The 25,062-nt window shown below is 44.0% G+C and overlaps 1 non-coding gene across 1 annotated transcript; it reads left to right on the forward strand.

The window, feature by feature from the left end:
* The first annotated feature begins 2,042 nt into the window (after positions 1-2,042).
* Positions 2,043-2,150, forward strand: LOC122702389. Its single transcript, XR_006343248.1, has one exon. It is a non-coding gene; the product is annotated as a U6 spliceosomal RNA (small nuclear RNA).
* Positions 2,151-25,062: the final 22,912 nt, after the last annotated feature.

Genomic DNA, 25,062 nt, shown 5'->3' on the forward strand with positions numbered 1-25,062 from the left:
AAGAGGTCACTTTAAGATCATATAACTAATAGGTGGCAGTACCAGGATCCCACCCAGGGCCCAGCTGAGTATCTCCCTCTTTGGAGAATCTCTAGGCTCCTCTAGAAAAGCCAAGAGGAGATTTTACATTCAAGTTCTTAGTGCGACATTTTCCCAGGCCAACCGTTCTCTGTCACCATGTGGACCCCAGAGGAAAGAGATTTACTGAGCTATTGCTGGACCAACACAGATGAGTTATGGGGCTGACTTCTTGTCTTCGCAGGTTATAAATTGTTTTCCCATCCACGGACTCAGGTTTCAGTTATGACTCCCATTCTGCAGAGAAAGAAACAAAAGATAGAGAGGTTAAGCGATCCGCCACAGAGGAGGTTTTCCCACTCTGTCTAGTTTCCTTTTCCCGGCTTGCCTCCGCGGGCAGGGAGCAGCTTATAGCCACATAGAAAGCAGGCAGGAAGAACAGGAACTTACACCAAGGCCTTCTGCCCCCCTGAATATGCAAGGCTATTGGTCATTTTTGCTAGAAAGGAACTTCCTCATAGTTTTCCAATTTGCTGGGTAAGGACCATACCATTTGCAAAATCCCTCTTTTTTCCTTTTTTTAAAAATGGCCATTGTATTATTATATTTCATTCAAACAAAAAGACTATTCTTCATGGTTAACCTGTGTTACTAAGGATGACCTTGAGGAAAGCCTCCCTCAGATGACCTTACTCTAGCCAGCCCCCCTCCCCTCTGCTTTCTTGATCTTACAAAGTACTTTGTGTCCAGAAAGAATAAACAGAGCTCCCTTCCCCAGAGGGAAATGATAACATCTTCTCCCAGGTGATCTTATTAGACCATGGGGAGATGCCTCAAAGGATCTGTCACTTAAGAAAACTACTGGACTCCACTAGCTTCTTTTTCAAAATTGGTTTATGTCATAAGGAACCATTCTCCTACCAGATATCATCTGCCAATACAATATACTGTCCTAGGAACAAACATAACAGCAATATTATACCATATAAAATTTAAAATTAATAATGATAATAATAAGTGACACATATAGCATGATACTAACTCGTTAAAAGATGCTTGCTCCTTGGAAGAAAAGTTGTAACCGCCCTAGACAGCATATTAAAAAGCAGAGACATTACTTTGCCAACCAAGGTCCATCTAGTCAAAGCTTTGGTTTTTCCAGTAGTCATGTATGGATGTGAGATTTGGACTATAAAGAAAGCTGAGTGCCGAAGAATTGATGCTTTTGAACTGTGGTGTTGGAGAAGACTCTTGAGAGTCCCTTGGACAGCAAGGAGATACAATCAGTTCATTCTAAAGGAAATCAGTCCTGAATATTCATTGGAAGGACTGATGCTAAAGCTGAAACTCCAATACTTTGGCCACCTGATGGGAAGAACTGACTCATTTGAAAAGACCTTGATGCTGGGAATGATTGAAGGCGGAGAAGTAGGGGATGACAGTGGATGAGATGGTTGGATGGCATCACCGATTCAATGGACATGAGTTTGAGTAAGCTCCAGGAGTTCATGATGGACAGGGAAGCCTGGCGTACTGCTGTCCACGGGGACGCAAAGAGTTGGACACAACTGAGAGACTGAACTGAACTAATTTCTCATCTCATTTATTCTTTTTTTTAAAGATTGTTTTCGATGTGGACCAGCTTTAAAGTCTTTATTGAATTTGTTACAATATTGTTTCTGTGTTTTATGTGTTAGTTTTTTGATCGCAAGGTATGTGAGATCTTAGATCCCCAGCCAGGTATTGAACCCACACCCTCTGCATTGGAAGGCAAATCCTTAACCACTGGACTGAGAGGAAAGTCCCTCCTATCTCATTGATTATTTTATTTTATTTTATTTTTTGCAAGGGACACAGTTTCATTGATTCCTAAAACAGCATTGTAAGGTAGAAATTATTAACCTCATTTTACAGATAATACAACTGGGGTATAAAGAGTTGAAGTTATTTTTTCAGAGATACACAACTAGATACAGAACTACTATTTGAGCCCAAGCTTGTCTTACTTTAAAAACTCATATTCTGTGCTCGCTTCGGCAGCACATATACTAAAAATTGGAACGATACAGAGAAGATTAGCATGGCCCCTGCGCAAGGATGACACGCAAATTCGTGAAGCGTTCCATATTTTTTTAAAAAAAAAGAAAGAAAAAAAAAAAAAAAACTCATATTCTTAACTGCTACCGTAGTGGATTTTAAAATAGGAAAAAATATTTTAAAAGAGTTTAGTTCACATTTCAAATGCAATATTAATGCTAAAAGAAGTTAATATTGCAGCCATAATATTTTCCTATCAGAAATAATTCATAAGTAAATACCCAGATATAGACCCAATACATTCAGTAACAAAGTGTCATATTTAGCAATTTTTCCTTACAACTGATATCCAAGAAATGAAAATATTCATTGAAACACAGCTAACCAACAGTCATATGAAAATAAAACTAAATGATCAGGAAACCTAATATGAGGCAGAACCTTTTGAACTGACATCCACTAGACTCCTAAACAACTGATTTCTATAATATCAAAAATTGAAGAAAAGTAATAAAAAGAATATTGGGAACAACGTTTTCTTGCACAGTTCAAACATTTATCCCATGCAAATCACTAGTCCTTAGACCAAATTCAGCTTGCAGAACCACTGTCTCTGGCCAACACAATTCCATTGTTTTTATACAGAATTGGAGTGCTCCTGGGAAGCGTATGGGTCCCTACTTCATCCCATTCCCCACTTATCCTTAGAGTCTTGCATTAGCCTGCTTTATGCTATGTATCTACCTCTAGAAGTTTCGATTTAACAACATAGAGAATTTTGAAGAAGCTGCAGGATAAGTCTTCTAGACCTAAACCTCCTAATATTTTTGTAACATATACACTTTATAACATGAGCAGAAACAGTAATAACCAGAATCTTGAGAGCATCTTCCAATTTTTTCCCAGGAGTATATTCTCACTTACCTTATTTGCTCTTCACAGTATTCCTGTAAAGCACTGCTTCTTAAACTCAAGCATGCAGACGTACCTGAAAACTTACCAAGACATGAATATCTACTCCACATCTCTGGAGATGCTATTTCAGTAGTTTTGAGACGGAGCATGAAATTCTGCATTACTAACAAGCTTCCAGGGATGTCGTCACTGCAAATCCATGGACCAAACTCTTAGGAACAAGCAGAAGAAAGACTATCTCATCCATTTCACAGATGTGGAAAGTGGTACTCACAGAAAGTCTGTAAAAGACGTGGAGAGCCTCTATCTGAACTGAAAACAGTAACAACTCCTTTCTCCAGTGGCTGTGAGCAGAAGGCTCCAGAAAGAGACGTCCTAGCAAATTCTCTAGTAAAATGTTTAACGAAATCTTTAGTAGATTTATTTCTATCATTCCATCTCTCCATGCAGCCCTGGGCTAGCTGGGCAGAAAGAGGAAGAGGTGAGCTAATGGGGGGTAATGAATATTCCTACAAGCTCATTAAGGAAAGATGTGTCTGGCCTAATGAGAAAACAATTTTCTTCTCTACTCCCACTGCTAAGGTTAAGAACTCCCAAGGTCAAATCTAAGCCATCCCAAAACGACCTTCCTACAACTTTCCCTTGATGTTGATTAAGGATAATTCATTACAGATTCCAATGGGAGATAGGCAGGGTGGGAGTGGTGGTGGAGGGAAAGATGGGCTTACATTCCAATGAATGAAAATAACTAATCAAGCAATTTTTAAGTGTATTTATCTCTTTAGGGGATCCATGTCTCCCTCCATTTGGGCAACTGATTTCACAGCACTGCAGTATTGTGGTGCCTGATTTTTTCAAAACCACGGGAATTTTTATCCACAAAACGAGGAAGTAGTGAACTATAAAATTGCTAATTATTTTCTAGTAAATTTATTTTTAAATAACTTTAGACATCAATTACAGGCACCATTAGGCACCATTAAGCACTGGGTATGTTTGCTAAACAAGGGCAGTGCATTGCTGGTTCTCTTCACATCTGTGTGGCCTCATCCTTCAATTTCACTCTCCCCCCAAGCTCCCCTTCCCAAGCCCTCCTCCCAGATTCCAGCATTAGTCTCAGGAGCTGAAATTAAACTCCAAAAATAATGGCAGATCGTTTCCATTTCAAGTGTCATTGCTCAGTCAAGCCCCAGGTATCTTAGATGAAGTTTAGGTTAGGGGAAGATTTTCATTCTAATTGTCAGTTTGGGGTGTATTTCCTGGCCCAGTATTTCTCTACAATTGGTGTGCATTAGAATCCCGTGGGGAACTTAAATCAAAAACACCTTTATGCCAGGGCTCCACTTCAGCTCAGTCACATTGGAACCTGCAGACATATGGCTGATTCATTTTGATATTTGGTAGAAACCAAATTGGAGAGGGGAATGGCAATCCACTCAGTGTTCTTGCCTGGAGAATTCCATGGACAGAGAAGTCTGGCGGGCTGCAGTTCATGGGGTCGCAGAGTCAGACAAAACTGCGTGACTAACACACACACACAGAAACCAACACAATACATTTATCCTTCAATTGAAAAGAAATAAATTTAAAGAAATATGAAAAAAAATGCTTTTAAACATTTATCCCAAGTGGTTCTAATGTGCAACCACGGATGACAGGACAGCCTGCACCCTCACCAGCCGCAGGCTCAGACCTTCCAGACCAGAGAGGGAGACAGCACATTAATTTCTGCCTTCCTCCAGTCTCATGTGCATTCCGTTGACCAGAGTTTAAGATTAAATAACAGGCCTGAACCATGATGCATTGCCTCAACTGGAATTGTGGGATCTTCTCTGGTGAGTTTTGACCTGTCCATCCAACACAAGGCTTTCAGGGTTTTATTCCTGTTTATATGCAGCAACCTTTTCACGGTGTATTTGAACATGCTCTGGGTTCAAGCAGGCATATTGTTTAGACCCGCCTTTCTTTGGCATCTTGGACAAACCCCAGGTTTGACCTGGCAAATAAGGACAAAGGGCTGGTGTAGGGGTTGCATGCATCAGCTCCAAAGCAGAGTGCACATTCTGGTGTGATGTCCTTGGGTTCTTAGTTTGGCTTGGTCACTTCCTAACTGCATCATTTGGTCTCTCTGGGACTCATCTCATTTTAGTTACCTCATAGGATTGTTTGGAGGGTTAAATGAGTGAATATATGGAAAGACACCTGGAGCACTGGAAAGGGCTTGATCCATGGTGCGTGCGTGTGTGCTAAGTCGCTTCAGTCGTGTCCAACTCTTTGTGACCCTGGACTGTATGTAGCCTGCCAGGCTCCTCTGTCCATGGGATTCTCCAGCCAAGAATATTATAGTGGGTGGCCATGCCCTCCTCCAGTGGATCTTGCCAACCCGGGGGTCAAACCCACATCACTTATGTCTCTTGCATTGGCAAATTCTTTACTGCTGAGCCACTAGGGCGGCCCCTCGATCCATGGTAGCATTCCTACAAAGCAGAGAGGATACTGTCTAATCCACAGTAGGTATGTTCCTCCTCATTTTTGTTTCCACAGAAAGAGGCATGTTTGTTAAAGCTTCCAACCTTTCAAGAAAGGATGTACGGAGAGCTTCCACCCATCTTCCTTGTTCTTCCCCATGGGAGGTAGGGTAGCCACTGTAACTCTTGAGAACATGCCATGTGCTGAGAAGCCCTTGCCTATGGATTTGGTCACAGCTCATAGGAACTTTGGATCTTGATCTCTTGGACCTGCCTTTATTGGAGGAGGAGGTAGCTCAGTTCCCTAGCATCTTTCCATTCAATCATGGAATGGAAAGCTCTGGGTCTGCTATTCAGAACAACATCACCCCTAAGCATCAGGAGTAGAATTGGAAGCCTCCACTCTAGGGTCAGTCTCAAAGCAAGCCCTCCCACTGGGGAGAGAAGGGGGTCAAGGAGGGACTTGGCTTTTCATAAAGCCGATGGCTGAGTTCTCACGTGACTACTAGTTTCTTTATTCTCTGTCGTCAGACCCTGGAGCAGGATTGAGCTGAGTCTTCAGTAACAGAATCCATCATAGCCAGTTGGTTCCATTTTTCTCTTCATTCTATTGGTTTAATCCACAGGACAGAGATTTTGTAAATAGGCCCTTCCAGTTAGGACTGATCAGTTCTGCTGTCTCATATACCAGTGTTTTGTTCACATATCCGAGCCTACATGGACCCCCTCCCCACCACGCACAGTGCATCTGCCTATGATGGCACATTTATAAATACCCAAATCACATCCTTTTCCCAAAATGCAGTACATGGAGTGGTAGACTCAAAAAGAAGTGGATGGATGTTATTACGTATTTTTCCCCCAGTGTTCAGTCGTCACTTGGCTTCTGTTGTTTGATGCCTTGGCTGCTGAATTGAATTCCCACACAGTTACTCACACCTCTTAAGACATGGTACGTGGATCATCCACTATGATCTGTGAGGTCAACATGTCATCTCTTTTTGTTCTATCACCCAGACCCTGCTTCTCTCCAGGCTTGTCCTCACTACAGAAACACCAGTATTTCTTAAATACAACCTATCTTAGAAAGATCCTGGAAATTTAGTGAGAATTATCTGGGCTGGGCTGGATTGGGAATTACTATATGTACAACTATAATGTTGTTCTTGTTCTGAGCTCAGTGATGCGAGCAAGTGCTTAGAGCCAGCAAGGATGATGTTGTAGAGAACTCTCCCCAGTAGAATCTGTGTCCCAGGGCATGGACTCTGGAGGGAGAGACCTGGAAGACTAACTGATTTTTTTTTTTTTATTGTAAGATTTTCTCTCATTGTTGTTGCTATTGACATTCAGTCACTAAGTTGTGTCCAACTTTGTGACCCCATGGACTGCAGCACTCCAGGCTTCCCTGTCCTTCACCACCTCCCAGAGTTTGCTCAAACTCAAGTCTATTGAGTTGGTGATGCTATCCAACCATCTCAGTTTCTCCCATTAACAGTTCCAAAATCAGTGTAATAACATTATGAGGAATTTGGAAAACAAAAGAACATAAATTCCTTGAATGCCAACCTCTAACACAATCCACATTTTATTTTTGTGTCTTTTCTTTCCCTTTTATGCTCAATACGTATGCAAGCTATTTTTACATTCACCATTATGGTTTTATTCAAAAAATTTGACTGGACTCCTCTTATGGGTGTGGCCTTCCTCTAGCAGTGCAAAGCCAAGGAAAACCCAGTATCTGGCCTTGACTAGCTCACAAATTAGTGCAAGAAACAGACATATACACAGATCATTGCAACACAGAGAGGTAACTGCATGGACAGATGTTAAATCTCATGTCTGAATACAGGTAATGAATATAATGGCCTGATTCTTCTCTAATGCTTTAAAATCTATCAGACAGGCCTGGTGATGGAGAATCACAGGGCAACCCTGTACAATGCAAAGACCTCAAACTGAGTCAATTTGTTGCAATTCTATAATCAGAGGTTTCTCAGGGGCAGACATGGTGCTCTGACAAAAAGGAACTCATTGCTAACATTTAAAAAAAAAATCAGGAGTCTTCATATAAAAATCCAGATTTCTGGCTTCTTTTGAAAAGCAGATCAGGCAACATCAGGCTCGCCCTCTCCTTTGGGGACATTTGTAATGTAGGTGAGTAGGGGCTGTTCCATTCAGATGGGGCAAGCACACCTGTTTGCTACAGTCCCACCTGAGCCGTCCTGGGGGGGACACCAGCAGCTTGGTCCAGGGGACAATTGAGTCTGTGATACGGGCTTTCCTGTATTTCTCATATTAGAAAGCCATGTCTTTCCAGCGGTTTTCCTGACTCATCTTCCTCCCTGGCATCATCTATTCCTGCCTTTGCTTCACTCATAGTGACCCTCTGGCATCATCTATTCCTGCCTTTGCTTCACTCATAGTGACCCTCTGGCATCATCTATTCCTGCCTTTGCTTCACTCATAGTGACCCTCTGGCATCATCTATTCCTGCCTTTGCTTCACTCATAGTGACCCTCTGGCATCATCTATTCCTGCCTTTGCTTCACTCCTAGTGACCCTCTGGCATCATCTATTCCTGCCTTTGCTTCACTCCTAGTGACCTTCTTGCTGTATATCAAGCCAGTGTGTTCCAGCGCCCTCTGTCTTCACTCTGTCTGAGATGCTCTTCACGCTGGTAACCACAGCCTCGCTCTTCTTCCTCCTTCCAGCTCAAAGGCTGCCTTCCTATTCTTTTAAAATTGCCGTGGGGGCTTCTCTGGAGGCTCAATGGTGAAGAACCCACCTGCCGATGCAGGAGACACAGGTTCTATCCCTGATCTGGGAAGATCCCACGTGGCACGGAGCAATGGAGTCTGTACCACAACTGTTGAGCCTGGACCCTAGAGCCCGGAAGCTACAACGACTGAAGCCCGTGTGCCCTAGGGCCCATGCTCCACACTAAGAGAAACCACTGCAATGAGGAGCCTGTGCACCGCAACTAGAGAAAAGCTCAAGCAGCAGCTGAAGACCCAGTATAGCCAAAAACAAAAAGTTAAAACTGCCATGGGACTTGCCTGGTGGGCCAGTGGTTAAGACTTTGCCTTCCAATGCAGGGGGTGCAGGTTCAATCCCTGGTTGGGGAACTAAAATCCCACATACCTCACTGCCAACAAACCAAAACATAAAATGAACAATATTGTCACAAATTCAACAAAGACTTTTAAAAAGTTTCCACATCAAAAAAAAAAAAAAAACTCAAAAAAATAAAATAAAATTTCCACCATTCGCCCTGTACTTTTTAACTTTTCCTACCTCTTAACATAGTATTCAGACTGTTCATGTTACATTTATTGTACATTACCCTCCCCCCAGTAGAAAGGCAGGGATGAGACTGAATGCTCAGTGACTAGAAGGTGACCTAGGGTACAGCAGGTGCTTAGTCCATTTATTTTTCTGTTATTTTAATCCTGGTAAATACACATAACATAAAATTTGTCATCAGACCGTGTTTACATGTATAGTTCAGTGGTATTAAATGCACTGATAATGTCATCCAAGAGTTATCACCCTCCATCTCTATAGCTCTTTTCAACCTGCAAAATTGAAACTCTGGGCCCATTAAATAGTAACTCCCCATCACCCACTTCCCCCAAACTCTGGCAGCCACCACTCTACTTTCTGTCTCTAATGAGTTGGACGAGTCTATGTACCTCACACAAGTGGAATCACACAGTATTTTTCCACATATGACTGGCTTATTTCATTTGGCATAAGGTCCTCCTCCACATCCTCAAGGTCCCTCCATATCACAGCATATGTAAGGATTTCTTTTTAAGCCTGGAAAATATGCTATCGCATGTATAGAACACATTTTGCTTATCTATTCATCCATCAATGGATTGAGGTTGCTTCTTTGTTTCAGCTCCATTCATTTATGTTGAATACATAAATGATCCTTGATTGGACCACTGGACTTAGAAGAACTCATTTCTGATCCCGGCTTCATCTCAGGAGCTAACTGACCTTAGCATCTCACCAAATTGCTCTCAGTTTCCTTACTGGTAACATTGGTTGGAGGTTTATGAATTAAATACAGAAAAAAAAAAAATGTGAAAATTTTTATGACCTCATTCATCCCTAGAGTCTAGACCAGTTAGGAGCAGTAAAGAATATGGGGTGTAAAGGGTCCATCCTCGGCTCTAATATCCACTAGGTATTTCTCCTCTACCCTTTGACATGGAAGATTCCTCAGGGGACTAGAGAAGACCCAGGAATGGACCTGCAGGGATGACCTGTTAAGACTGGGAAGCTTTGACCAGCGAAGACTGGGAGGAATCAAGGTGTGACACAGGATGAGGTCCTGTGTCCTCTGGCTGAGAAGAGACTTGCTGGGCTTTACATCTCAGGGATGGATGCTCAGAGCAGAAACACAGTGAAGTGTGAGGGGTGGAGGTGGGGCAGCAGCTGAGATTGGTGGTCAATCCTATTGAGATGAGCCCCTTCAAGCGAGCTGACAAAGCTTGGACTTCCGCACTTTCATCTGGGCCTCTTTAGGCATATCGCTACACAGAATATAATAACATTGCCTCCTTCCTAGGGCTGCTCAGTTCAGTCATTCAGTCGTGTCCGTCTCTTTGAGACCCCAGGGACTGCAGTCCCAGGGCTGCTAATGTGTATGAAAACATCCTTAGTTCAGTTTCCCTGCGTCGGCCAAGGTACCTAGAGGCAGATGGTAAAATCACCAATTTGATGGCCTCTTTCTCTTGCACTCAAAGTTTTCGAGGCTACAAGATAATCATCATGATGAGCAGAGCCATCACTGTTTAGAGCATTTGTCAGGTCTGAGCACTCCTCTGAGTGCTCTGCATGGTGATCTCAGGCCTTTGTGAGCCTAAGAGCTCGGTCCCATTAGTTTCCCAGTTGGGACTGGCCAGTTCTGCAAAAATTGGTTCTGGTGCGCAGCTGTGAAAGGCCAGAGAAGAGGCTGGTTAGGCGCCCCAGGCCTGCCCTGTGAAGAAATTCAGACCACACAAGCCCTTCCCTGCCTGCCTGGGGGTGGAGGTGAATGGGTGTTTACTCTCCAGGACTCAGTTCTTTCACTTTTAAAAGGGAGACCATCTGGTTTCCCTCCTGGAGCTTTTGTAAGAATTGGATGCACCCAGTACAGGGTTTGGCCAAAGCACGTTATCCAGAGAAAGCCAGTGTTCTTCTCTTTCTCTTTCTTTCTTTCCTTTTTTAAATATGTATTTATTTGGCAGGGTCAGGTCCTATTTGCTGCATGTGGGATCTTTGTTGCTGGCTTCTCTCTAGTTGTGGTGTGCGGGCAAAGAACACGTGGGCTCAGTAGTATTGGCTCAGGCTTTATTTGCCCCGCAGCGTGGAGGGATCTTAGTTCCCTGACCAGGATTCAGACCCACATCCCCTGCAATGGGAGGTGGATTCTCAACCCACCAGACCCTCAGGGAAGTCCTGGTTTTTCTCCTTATCTTTCTTAACGTCTCTGTTATGGGCTAAATTGTATCCCATTTAAATTCATATGTAGAAGTGCTAATCCCCAGGACCTCACAAGGTGAGTGAACTTGGAGATGGGATCTTTAAAGAGATGATTAAGGTAAATGAGGTCCTAAGGGACCTAATCCACTATGACTGGTGTCCTTAAAAGGAGAGGAGATTAGGGCACAGACACTCAGGGAAATGGCAGTCTGTGGCATTTTGCCTATGGCAGCCCTAGACGATGAGCCCAGGGTGCCCTGGCAAAGAATCAGAGATAGGAGAGCTTGAACAAGCAAGTTTGGATTCCCTCTGGGGCCTCTCTCCTTGGCTCGCAGCTGGCCACTCTGGCTGCCTCTTTGTGGGGTCGTTTCTCTGTACACCTGTATCCTTCACGTCTTCTCTTCTTAAAAGGACGTCTGTCATATTGGATTTTGTTTTATTTTTTGGCTCTCCGGAGTCTGCTGCTATGCACAGGGTTTCTCTAGCTTTGGTAAGTGAGGGCTACTCTCCAGCTCTCCCTGCGGTGGCTTCTCTTGTTGTGGACCATGGGCTCTAATCTCAGGCTCAGAGGCTGCAGCGCCTGGGTTAGTCTCCCCGCTGCACATGGGATCTTTCCGAACCACGGACCGAACCCGTGTCCCCTGGACTGCAAGGCACATTCTTAACCTCTGGATCCCTAGGGATGCCTTGTCATACTGGACTTTAACTTCGTCACCTCTTTGAAGGCACTATCTCCAAATACTGGGGCTTATGGGAGTAAGGACTTTAACATGATCTTTGAGGGAACATCATGAAGCCTGTAACATAGATTTAGCACACTGTTACAGTCTATGAGTTATATGGATTAAGTAAATTAGTTGAGGCCTGGCTGGGCTCAAAAACAAGACTGGCTGAGGGGTGAAGCCAATAGACTGCTCTGTGGTCATCCCCCAGTGAGAAAATTCCGTGATCTTTCACATGACCTCCCATAGATTCACTGACCATGTCTGAAATTCCATCCTCTGTGATGAAGGCTAGAGGATGAAGGAGAGAATGGGTAATTCACCTCCTGGACAATCAGCCCTAGGACCTGGGATTCACCTGCATAAGCACCTGAATGGTGCTATAGATATAATACATTTGCGTGCATGCTAGTCACTTCAGTCATGTCTGATTCTTTACGACCCCGAGGACTGTAGCCCACCAGGCTCCTCTGTCCACGGGATTCTCCAGGCAAGAACACTGGAGTGGGTTGCCATTCCCTTCTCCAGGGGATCTTCCTGACCCAAGAATCAAACCAGGGTCTCCTGCATTGCAGGCAGATTCTTTACCATCTGAGCCACCAGGAAAGCCCATAATCCGTTCAGGCAAAGGAAATGTCTGACATAGAGAGACTTCTTGAAAATTCCATGAAATACTTATAAAAAATAAAGATTACCAGTTCCGCTCCCCAATTTCCATTCTCTGAGTTTGGAGTGAAACTTGGGGATTTCCCATACACTCTCTCTCTCTGCGCCCCGCCCTTGCTGGGTCTCTCTGTCACTCTCCCTGTCTTTCTATTCTCTCTCTCTGATGTCAGGCGATTCTGCTATGCACCCTAGGTTTGGGTGGGAAACCAGTGGCTTGTAGACACCAAAACTTACAATAAGGGATGCAGGGCCGCCTCATAGGCTGCCTAGGTTATACACTGAACAAACCGTACACAGGGACCCAGAGCAGAGGCCCTGAGTATCCCACATCATCCATAGGGTCCCCCTCAGGTACTCACCACTTTACAGTTTGCATTGCAACTGGCCTCCATCATTTCATAGCAGGGGACAGCATGGATGAGGAAGGCAAGGCCTGACTGGGATGATGTTGGGATGAGGGGTAGATTCAATTTCAGAGGCTAGCACTGCAGGCAGAGAGGAGTGGTAGGGTCAGGAAGCAGTTCTGCTGGATGTGTTTCCAAAAACCAAGAAGCACCCCAAGTCAGACACTATGAGATAGGAAAGAAGGAAAAAATCAGGAAATCAAAATGTGATTTCTTGGGGAAAGGCAAATAAAAAATCCTGAAACCAGGGGAATCTGGGCTCCTATTTCAATCCTGACACTTTGAGTTTATGACAATACATGAGTTCACCCCACACTGAACCCGAGTTTTCTCATAGTCACACCTATCTCACATATTTGTGGAGAGGATTAAATGGGATTGTGTCTACAATGCTCTTATCACAGACAAGTACTTAATAATTGTCAGTTATTATAGCAATAGTCAGTATTAGGCAGACTGGGGGAAGAGCTTTGGCCATTGGTCTAATCAGCAGCATGACAGAGAGCATAACCTAGAAGTCCAGTTACATGTAGTGACCAATATCCACCCACAGAGCTCCCTGGGAGGCTGGATTTTACAACATCTGGTGCAGACAGATGCCAACAAGCTGACATTGGTGGGGAGATGCTGCCTTGAAAGCTGTCTCTTTGCTTTGGTCCATGATAATGACTCCAGGTCCCAGTTGCCAACAATTAACTCTCATGCTGGTCAAGACTATCTGAGATAGGGAAGGGAGAGTCTGGAGAGGGAGAAGAGATTAAATTCCATTGGGAGAGACTATGAAAAACTGTGTCTTAAAATTGTCTGTCAGCTTCTTTCAAGGGCCCCCAGAAGGAAGTAGGGTTCAGCCCTTGAATCCTGTCTTCAAGGTCTCCAATTGTGACTTCTCATAGCACTGCAGCAAATTTAAGTTTGGATTTTAGGAACATGATGCTGCCTCAAGACCTGTGCTGTTCTCATTGCTTGGAAATCACCTCCCCTACATATTTGGGTGACTTACTTTCACTTCATTCAAGTTTCTGGGACTTCCGAGGTGGCCCTAGTGGTAAGGAACTTGCCTGACAATGCAGGAGATGTAACAGACGTAGGTGTGATCCCTGGTTCCGGAAGATCCCCTGGAGGAGAGCATGACAACGCACTTCAGTATTTTGCCTGGAGGATCCCAAAGACAGAGAAGCCTGGTGGACTACAGTGCGTAGGATTGCACAGAGTCGGACATGACTGAAGTGACTTAGCATGCACACGTTCAGGTCTCTGCACAAAGGTCATCTCAAGACCTCCCATCCTCTCTGTATAAAATAGCATTCTCCCTTATATTTTGCGTTTTATAGTTTTACTTGATTATTTATTTTTGGCTGTGCTGGATCTTTTTTTACCATGCATGGGCTTTTTTTTTCTTCTAGTTTTGGCAAGTGGGGGTTACTCTCTAGTTGCGGTGTGTGGGCTTCTCATTGTTGTAGTGACTCTTGTGGCGGAGCACAGGCTCTAGGGAAACAGCTTTCAGTAGTTGTGAAAAGTGGGTTCAGGAACTTTGAGATCTGAGCTCCAGAGCGCAGGCTCAGCAGTTGTGGTTCATGAGCTTAATTGCTCGAAGGCATGTGGGATCTTCTTAGACCAGAGATCGAATCCGTGTCTCCTGCCTTGGCAGGTGGATTCTTCACCACTGAGCCAACAAGAAAACTTGCCCTTTTATTTTATATCATTCACTCCACTTCATAAACTTATCCCTTCCTGAACCTATGACTTTATGTTATGGACCGATGGGTTAACTGTCTCTCCCTCTAAAATGTAAAACTCATGAGGATAAGGATTTTTTTTGTTCCCCATTTAACCCACAGTAGCTTGTTAAATGGAAATTAAGGAATGAATGAGTGAGATTCCTGCTGTTTATGTTTTGCTACCTTCCAGCCATCCACAGATTTATAGAGTCTTACCAAAAGGGATAATGAAAGCTTTGTGTATTCTTTCAGTATGTTTCCATTCATACAGATTTATTTAGTTTATAAAAATAATTTCCTATTGCATATACTGTTTGGTAGTTTGCTTTTTCACTTATGGTATGTCATAAACTTTTTCCTGTAGCAATAAATAAAATTTTAATATAATCACAGTATATGGTTCTCTGGATCCTTCATAGTTGACTCAGTCTCTTTTCAATGAACATTTTTATTGTTTCCAGTTTTGTATTATTATAAATGAAACTGTGTCTAGATATAGATAACTCTATCTATTGCTATATAACAAATTATCCCCAAGTTTAGTAGCTTAAAACTACATTTATGATCTCACAGTTTCTGTGGTCAGGAATCTGAGCATGGGTTAGCTGGGCCTCACAGGCTATAACCAAGGAACCCCTTGATTCTTTGACTGGGGATTTGGTCTTATCTAAAGGCTTGACAGGGAAGGGTCCACTTCCTACATATGCATGTGGTTGTTGGCAGGATTCAGTTCTTTACAAGTTGGTGGTCTGAGTGTCCCAGTTCCTCACCACTGGCTGGAGGCAGACCTCTGCATGGGATAGTTCATAGCCTGGTAGTTTGCTTCATCAAAGCAATCAAGAAAGCAAAAGGGAGAAGGGAATGCCAGCAAGACAGAAATCAGTCTTTGTAACTTTAACCACAGAAGATACAGCGCATCATTTTGCTATATTCTATTTGCTATAGAAGCAAATGACTAAGTGCAGCCCAGACCTAGTGGGGTGACACAGAGATGTAAATAGTAGAAGATAGGGTAATTCAAAGTCAGAAGCTGCCTACCAAGGGTTGATGTGAATGTCTATACCCTTAGCTGGAGATATCTTCATCCACATACATATTGATGTACATGTTGCTTATTTGGAATGCATTTTCTAGGAGGCTCATTAAGTTGGATTACATGTTTGTTTACTGCTGGGTCAAGCGTTATGCATGTTTCCTAAGGCTTTTGATACATAGCTCCTTGCCCATTTTCATTGTTGTATGAGCATGTATTTAACCTCACACTCTCATCAACAGTGATTTTAATTCACTTCCAAGTCAATGAGTGAAACACGGTTCACAATCATTTTTTGCTTTTTTTAAACTGCTGTGAATCCAACACTCCATGTGCTTATTAAGTATCCCCGCCCCCACCAGCCGCCGGGAACAGCTAGTTCATACCCTTTGCCCATTTTTCCTATCAGTAATTTCCTATCAATAATTTCTTACTGATTTGTAAGAGCTCTGCATATTTAAAATGTTACATAAATGGTAAAGGAATAAACCTAAACATTAAAAAACTTAACTATCTTATTTCTGTTTATAAAATCTTTCTCACAGTTTATAATTAGTCTTTCAGTTTTATATTTTGATGTAGTATTCTACTTAAAAATATTTAAGGTAATCAAATCTGTCAATATATTCTTTTATTTTTCCTTTTGAGTTACACTAAAAAGTCTTCCTATCTATGCCACATTTGGTTACCTAGAGTATCTTTCATTATTCTTAGTTTCCTTCTTTCCTTCTTTCCCTCCTCTCTTCCTTTGCTTGTAAAATTGCAATGCTTTAATCCACTTATTCATTTTGTTTCATATATTCAAGCAGTCTTTCAATGTTTCCTTTCTGCTTGTCTTTCTTCTTCTTACTATTATCATTTTTTAAAAATGTATAGTGGATTGACCATATATAGAATAAGAGTCTTCCTTTTCTTGTGAATGGAAAATGCTATATTTATCATATTGTATGTATTTATATCAGAGAAGGCAATGGCACCCCACTCCAGTACTCTTGCCTGGAAAATCCCATGGATGGAGGAGCCTGGTAGGCTGCGGTGCTTGGGGCCGCTAAGAGTCGGACACGACTGAGGGACTTCACTTTCACTTTTCACTTTCACGCATATATGTTGATCTCTTCATGGGACATCTCTGCTTTTTTCTTTGATCAAAGCATCCATTCTTGAGCCAGTTCCACAATGCTTTAAACAAGTATATTAACTTTATTAGTATTAAAATTTATATACATATTATTCATTAGCATATCTTTACATTGTTATGTGTAATGATTTTTTATTGGACCATAAAGAAGGCTGAATGCTGAAGAACTGATGCTTTTAAGACTCTTGAGAGTCCCTTGGACTGCAAGGAGATCAAACCAGTCAATCCTAAAGGAAATCAGCTCTGAATATTCATTGGAAGGACTGATGCTGAAGCTGAAGCTCCAATACTTTGGCCACCTAATGCAAAGAACTGACTCACTGGAAAAGATTGAAGGCAGGAGGAGAAGGGGATGACAGAGGATGAGATGTTTGGATGGCATCACCGACTCAATGTACTTGAGTTTGAGCAAGCTCTGGGAGATGGTGATGGACAGGGAAGCCTGGTGTGCTGCAGCCCATAGGGTCATAGAGGCAGACATGACTGAGCGACTGAACAGAAACACATTATGTTAGTAAACTGGTTTATTAGTTTACACTTACATACATTCTTCTCACTGTTTATTAATATTTTTCTAGCTGCTCCAGGTTTGTTTTTAAAATTTAAGAATCAATGAAAAATTACTCAGATTTGGGTTGAAATTGTTTACACTCATAAGTTAGGAGAGTTAATAGTTTTAAAATATTATTCTGCCAAACAAAAATAACTCTCAGTTTTTTCAGTTTACTTTTATGAACTCTCAGTAAATATTTGCAGCATTTTTTTTATTGATCTTGAAGATTTTGTGTCCTCCTTGCAACAGTTATAACTACTATTTATATTTCATAGCATTGTAATATCGGGAAAATTACTTCCCATTTCCGAGCTTCCTCTGCTAATGTTTGAATTGGACATGCTTAACCCTGTCTCTCACAGATGCTGTGAGGGTTAAATGAAGTGGTAAATTCAAAACTCCCAGAGCAGTGCCCAACACACCAGGTGTTCAACTCATGATGTTAAGAGTCGGTGTTAGTTTAAAAGAAATTGTAGAACAGCATTAGATAATCGAGATCATGCTAGACCATGAAGAAAATTCCTCTTCCACATGACAACTCTCTATGCACCTGGTACAATTAGCCCATAAATCTTTTGAAGTGAGGCCACCGGACAGCAAACATCATCCAAGTTGGAATATTGTGGTTTTAACTCTTTTTTTTGTTATTGTTCAGTCCTGCTTTACACTTCCTGCTAGATCCATCCAACTACATCAAATGAAAGCTATTGGATTTCTTTTTTTTTAATTTATTTTTATTTATTTATTTTGGGCTGTACCGGGTCTTTGTTGTTCAGGCTTTTCTCCCCTTGCGGAAGCAGGGGCTACTCTCTAGTTGCCATGCGAGGGCTTTTCATTGTGGTGGCTTCTCTTGTTGCAGAGCACAAGCTCAGGCACATGGGCTTCCGTAATCACGGCTCGCAGGATCTAGAATGAAGGCTCAGTACTTGTGGCACTCAATTGCTTTGTGGCATGCGGAATCTTCCCAGACCAGGGATCCAACCGGGGTCTCTTGCATTGCAGGCGGATTCTTTATCATTGAGCCACCAGGGAATAGCCATCAACCACCAATATCTCAAGCTATTGGATTTCTAACTGAATTGGAAATGTCTATCATGTTCTGCCATTAAGAATGATAGAGCCTATTATATAGAGTGAAGTAAGTCGGAAAGAGGAACATAAATATATTTTGACACATATATATAGAATCTAGAAAGATGGTACTGATAAATTTATTTTCAGGGCAGCAGTGGAGAAACACATAGAAAACAGACCTAAGGACACAGTGGGAGGGCAGGAGGGAGAAGGTGAGTGTATAGAGAGAGTAACATGGAAATTTTTAATGCCATATGTAAAATAGATAGCCAACGGGAATTTGATATATGACTGAATGAACTCAGAGGCTCAGTGACAATCTGGAAGGGTGGGATGGGGAGGGAGATTGAAAGGGAGTTTTGAGACGGAGGGGACAAGGGTGTACCTATGGCTGATTCTTGATGTATGACAGAAAACCACAAAATTCTATAAAGCAAATATCCTTCAATTAAAAAAAATAAAGTGGCAAAAAAAAAAGAGAATGACTTGGATTAAGAATGATTCACGGATATATAAACACAGAGTTATGTAAACGGATGCTGTTTACCTCCCCCCTGTCTTAGTCATTGTTATTCTAACTCTGAGACGCTATATGATGGTTCTGTGTGATGGTTTTCTAGGATAGTTCTCTAGGGCAGCTTTACAGGATGAATCTATGGGTTGACTCCAGAGGGTGATTCCATGGGATGCTTCTAGATGAGTCTCTAAATGATGCCCTATGTGCACGGTCCCCATAGTACCATTTTTAAGACTAATGTAGAATTTCCACTAGGAGCTCCTCCAGCTTATTGTAGAAGATGACCTTTGGCAGATGGAAAAATGAGAGAGAAGAAATGGAGGGTTGACAGAGGGGTTTGGAGGAAGAGAAAGGGGAATAAAGGAGGTATATGAGTGAGTAGTAGAAGGAAGGGATGTTGGTGGAAAGAAATGGGACTAACAAGCAGGGTGAAATAGGGTGGAGTGGAGGGAGATGATTTGAAGGACCCACCGAAGAGAGACAGTTAGAGCAAAAGGGAATAGACTGGGAAGTCTTAGATGATTCAAATTCTGCAAAAAATCAGTGTGGAAAAGTCCCCAACAATATATTCTGTGACTAAGACATTATGCAGAGAGATGAGCTGGGGGCTGAAGGACAGAATTAATATAGTAAGTAATTCTATCCTTTTGGCAATGTCTTTCTGCATGAAATAATGATTTTATGTCTCACTTCTCTCCAGTCCGCACATTCTTCATAACAAACAGTTCCACAGTGAGTGACTATTTATGTTTCAAGGCAACAGCCTCGGCATAATGGGCTATCCTCTGAATCTTTTCCTGCAAAGAAACGCCAGGGCCGCCTGGGAAACCTGGGAGAGCTTTCCAGCTGGGAAAAATCCTGCTACTGCTAACTAGAGGAGCTGGAGTTTAGAATCTGAAATCAGGCAGATCTTGGTTTAAACCCTTCTAGTGCTTCTTACCTCTTACTTACCTTCACTGTATCTATTTTCTTATTTAAAAATGGGGATGCTTGGGGACTACCCTGGATGTCCAGTGGTTAAGACTCTGCAATTCCAATGCAAGGGGCGCAGGTTTCATTCCTGGTTGGGGAACTAGGATTCCCACATGCCACATGGGCAACAAATAAAATACAAATGGAGGTGCTCCTATCGGGCTTACACATGAAAGCGTACAGCACAGTAACCTGAAACACAGACAGGGTGCAAGGATGGCTGATTGGGAAAATACCAAATCTCCAATTTCTGTGCTTGGAAGAACATAAAGCTGGATGGTGAAATTCCAGCCCATAAGTAGAGATAGAAGACATGGGTATGTCCCCACACCTCACTATGAAAGCTTACTTCATTCATTCCACAATATTTAATACCTCCTTTGTTCCAAGCATTGTGTTGTAGGGATGAGAAGATGAATGAACATGAATGTGTCTTGATCATTTTCATCTTATTACCTCTGTATGCTTTATGTGCGATATGCTAAACCAGGCAGTGGTGTTGCTAAGCATTCTATATTCAGTCCCTATCATAGAAAGAACACAAGTTGGTAACTACTGGGCCCATTTTACAGATTAAAATTTCTCAAGTGTAGAGGTAAATAAATACTCCAGAGCCATACTGTGACATAACCAAGATTTAAACTTAGAACTTTATGAGAACGTAGCCTGAATTCTCAACCTCTGGCTCTATTTCCCTAAACCTCCAAGTTTCCCAGTGAGGGAGGCAGACAGGCAGATAAATACAGCAGAATGTGTTAAGAGCTCTGAGATCACTGGAAAAGTTTCAGGGGGATCAGAGACAATGGATTATTTTCTGAGTATCAGCTGCAATCGGCTGAATTATCCTAGGCTTTGGGGGATGGCTTGAGAGAGATCTAAATGTCTGATTCGAGTCCTGTAAAGTCAGCAGTTTTGGTGCCAAAACCCAGAACTGGGGCAAGGAAGCCTCCCTTATGCTTCCCCTCTCCCTTACTTTCTATACTCTGAGACCTGGGAGCGCAGCTACCCACCTAGCTCACTTCTTGCCCGGGCTCCTAAGTTCCCTCCGGGGACGCCCTGTGCGTATGTGAGCGGTGCAAGTCTTGTTCTGAGGCTTTTTGCTGCGTACCCCCAGGCTTTCAGCTTCACTGCTCTCCTCCCTCTTCCTCTGATGACCTTCGGAACAGGGAACTCTTGCCATTTGACTGCTCTCCACGCCGCACTCCACTCCTGCCGGCCCCTGAATCGAGGTAAGATCCGGACATATTCTAGTGGTACCTTAGAATACTGTCCTCGCTGGGTTTTCAGCCACTCTGTAATCAACAGTGGGGATGCCCCACATCGATGCAGAGATCTCCTTACACACTCCTATTCTGACCATGGGTGACGATCCAGACTCACAATAGGAGCCCCTGTTTGCCTCCCAATCATGGGGTCTGGCCGATCTATTCCAAAGGACTCCCCTGGCCTGTGTCCTCAGAAATCTCAAACCGCTCTTACTCACTGAACTCAAGGCCAACCGCCTAGAGCGGCTTTGCATGCAAATCTGCCCGCAATACCATTTGGATAACCAAAACCACTGAACTGAATTTGGCACATTTGATTTCGACATTCTCCAAGACCTCACCAACTTCCTCAAACCGAATGGCAAGTGGTTGAGGTCTGTTATGCCCAAGCTTTTTGGGCTCTTTGGAGTAGACCTTCCTTATGCAAAAGCTGCTCCACTCACGAGGTTCTCATGCACTTCGCCTCCTAAACAAAAAGACCCCTCCTCCTCACCTAGCAGCCGACCATGACCTTCTGAGCCTCTGAGTCTGACCCCGCAGATGAACCCCCTCCATACCGTGCACACCCTCACACCCACCCCACCTCCTCCTGGCTGCTGACCTACATATCCCGATTCTCCCTCTGACTCTGGGGCCTCCTCCAAGCCACCCTCGACCCCCTCCCAACACTCTCCAAGACCCGCTTCCCCCTTCCCTCACTCCCCGCCACACGATCACGTACCCAACATATGTTTCCCTTGACAGAGGTAGCAGAACTGGAGGGCCCCCCTCGAGTACATGTACTATTTTCATTATCAGACATGAGCCAGATAGAGGAGAAATTGCGATCCTTCTCTGAAAACTCTAGCAAGTATAAAAAGGAATTCCTATGGCTTACTCAGGCCTATCATCTCACATGGAGTGATATATACTATATCCTTAATGCCACCCTCACTCCTGCCAAGAAAGACTGCATCTGGCAAGTAGCTAGAGCCCAGGCTGATTACTTATACAACCAGGACCAACATAATCCAGTCGCTGATGAGGGGGTCCCACATACTGAACCTCAATAGATAAACCAGCCTGATGACCCTGGCACCTGGAGGCTCAATCACATGATCACTTGCCTCCTAGAGGGCATGCAGAAAAATGCCCATACCCATGTCAATTACAATAAGACAAGAGAGGTCACTCAGGGATTAGATGAAAATCCTGCCTTGTTTCTGGCCCGCCTCACGGAGGCTGTCCAAAATTATACTAACTTAGATATCACTACTCCCACTGGAACCCTCTACCTCCATGTCCAGTTTATTAGCCAGTCTGCCCCAGATATTAGACGTAAACTCAGACAACTGGAGAAGGGACCCAAGACTCCCCAAAAGAACCTCCTAGAGGTGGCCTTCAAAGTATTTAATAACAGAGAAGATGAAGCCAAAAAGGAAAAAGACCATAAGAGAAGGGCAAAGTATTCCTTTTTGGCAGCAACAATAAGAGAACAGGATCAACATGGCCAAAACCCTCCCTGACCTGGGCTTAAGACCCCTCCCAGACCCTCTTTCCAATGCAACCAACTGGGCAAAGGCATGCCCAAACCCATGGCCTCCCACCAAGGCCTGTCTGACCTGCGGCCAATGGGGACACTGGAAGATAGACTGCACGCAGGGACGCCCTGGTGCCCCTGGGGGGTCCATGCTTCCCCTCAAACCCCCAGTCCAACCCTGTGAGAACTATTCCTCTGATGGGACCCAGGTTCCAGCCCCCCTGCCCGTGTTCTGGACATGAGCTCGGAAGTTAGGGTAGATGGAGTGGTGGCCGGGCAAAAGATCTCCTTTACGGTAGACACTGGAGCTGCCTTCTCTCTCTTGACCTCCTCCGGTCTGACTCAAATATCTGAAGTAAATAAAGGGAATCTTGGGGGTCCCCATAAGTAAGACCTAAAGTAAGTCCCCCATTAGTCTGCACACTCGGAAAATTGACCCTTATACACTCCTTCCTTATAATGCCCGGTGACCAATCCCACTCCTGGGAAGGGATCTACTGTCCAAACTAAGGGTCTCCATTACTATACCTCCTCTCGACTCAGTCTCTATGCTCTGTATGCAGGTGGCACCTGGATCCTCCCAGACCCCAGCTCTTGAACTTCCTCATGATCTATTGACCATACATCCCAGGGTCTGAGAAACTGATTATCCCACCATAGCCGATCACCATCCCCCGTCCTAGTCACCCTAAAAGACCCATCAATGACAGTCACCCAACCACAATATCCTCTCACCCCAGAAGCCCATAAAGGACTTAAATCCATCATCATGCACCTTCTCCAAGCTTCTATCTTAGTTCCCACCCATTCACCTCACAACTCCCCTATCCTGGCAGTAAGGAAGGGATCAGTTTCCTGGAGACTTATCCAAGATCTCCAAAAAATCAATGAAGCCACCATACCCACATTCCCTGTGGTCCCCAGTCCCTATACCCTTCTGTCCACCATCCCTCTGGCCGCGAACTTCTTTACAGTTCTAGACCTTAAGGATGCCTTCTTTACCATCCCCCATCACCCCTGGTCTCAATCCCTTTTCACCCTCACCTGGCAAGACCCCGAGACCCAAATCTCCCAGCAGCTGATATGGACCGATCTCCCCCAAGGATTCCAGGATAGTCCCCACTTCTTCAGACAAGCCTTACAAAAGGACCTACAATCACTTAACCTAGACCCCAGTCACCTCCTTCAATATGTAGATGACCTCCTTCTCTGTAGTCCAACCTGAGAACTCTGCCTCCAACATACAGCCAAACTCCTTAATGCCCTAGGCTCCTGGGGTTACCAGGTGTCCTCAGGGGGCCCAGATGACCATCACCTACTTGGGGCTCTCCCTGACACACCAGCAACAGACTATCCTGCCCGACAGGATACGGGCCCTAATTGACTCTCCTCCTCCCTAGACAAAATGAAAGCTTCTGTCTCTCCTTGACCTCTTAAACACTTTCCACATCTGGATTCCCAGTTTCTCCCTCATCACTAAGCCACTGTACAAAGCTACAAAGGGGCCCTTAGATGAACCCCTTTTCAGCCCCTCCTCACTGGCCTATCCCATATGCCAACTTGCACAGAGCCTCCTCTGAATGCCAACCCTCCACTTGCCCGAGTACACCCGGCCATTTTTTCTCTTTACTCATGTCAATCAAGGCCAAGCTCTGGGCCTCTTGTGCCAATAGGCTGGGGACACTTGGGCTCTGATAGCATACTTACCGAAACAGCTTGACATGGTGAAAAACGGGTGGCCCCCTTGCTTACAAGCCATGGCCGGCATTGCGGTCCTGGTACCTGAGGCTAATAAACTCTCTAGACATGCTCCCCTAATGGCCTGTTCCCCACACACACTCTGAGATCTCCTATCACACCGGGCTTTTCTCTCCCTTCCTCCATCTCGGGTACAGATCCTACATGCTTTTCGACTTGACCCCCAGATCTCCTTCTCCCCTTGTAACCCCCTCAACCCTGCCAGCCTATTGCCCACAGCCTCTAACATGAGCCAACCCACACACCACTGCAGCCAAACAGTCGACCTTACCCAAAACCCCTTCCAACACCTAACAGATCAACCTATCCTAGACCCTGACATCCCTAACTGGTTCATTGATAGTAGTTCCCAAAAGTCCCCACCCTTTGCAGCAGGGTATGCCATAATCCAAGGTGACCTCCACCTCATCCCCCAAACAGACACCGTTGAGGCCTTGCCCCTACCACCTCACACCACTTCCCAACAGGCAAAATTAATAGCCCTCACTCGGGCTCTTGCCCTTGCTAAAGACCTGTGAGTCAATATATACACTGGCTCTAAATATGCCTACAACATACTCCATTCAAATGTTCTAATCTGGAGAGAAAGGGGATACCTTACCCCAAAAGGGTCACCTATCTTCAACTCTGACCTCATCCACAAGCTCCTAGAGGCTGCACTCCTACCTAAGAGAGCCTCCATCCTCCATTGCAGGGTACACCAAAAGGAAGGCCCTATATCAACATACAACAAGGTTGCAGATCAAAAAGCCAAAGAAGGAGCCCTAACCCATCCCTCCCTCCAACCCCCCCCCTCACTGTCCTAACCCT

The sequence above is a fragment of the Cervus elaphus genome, chromosome 10, assembly GCF_910594005.1.
Source record: "Cervus elaphus chromosome 10, mCerEla1.1, whole genome shotgun sequence".
Lineage (NCBI taxonomy): Eukaryota > Metazoa > Chordata > Mammalia > Artiodactyla > Cervidae > Cervus > Cervus elaphus.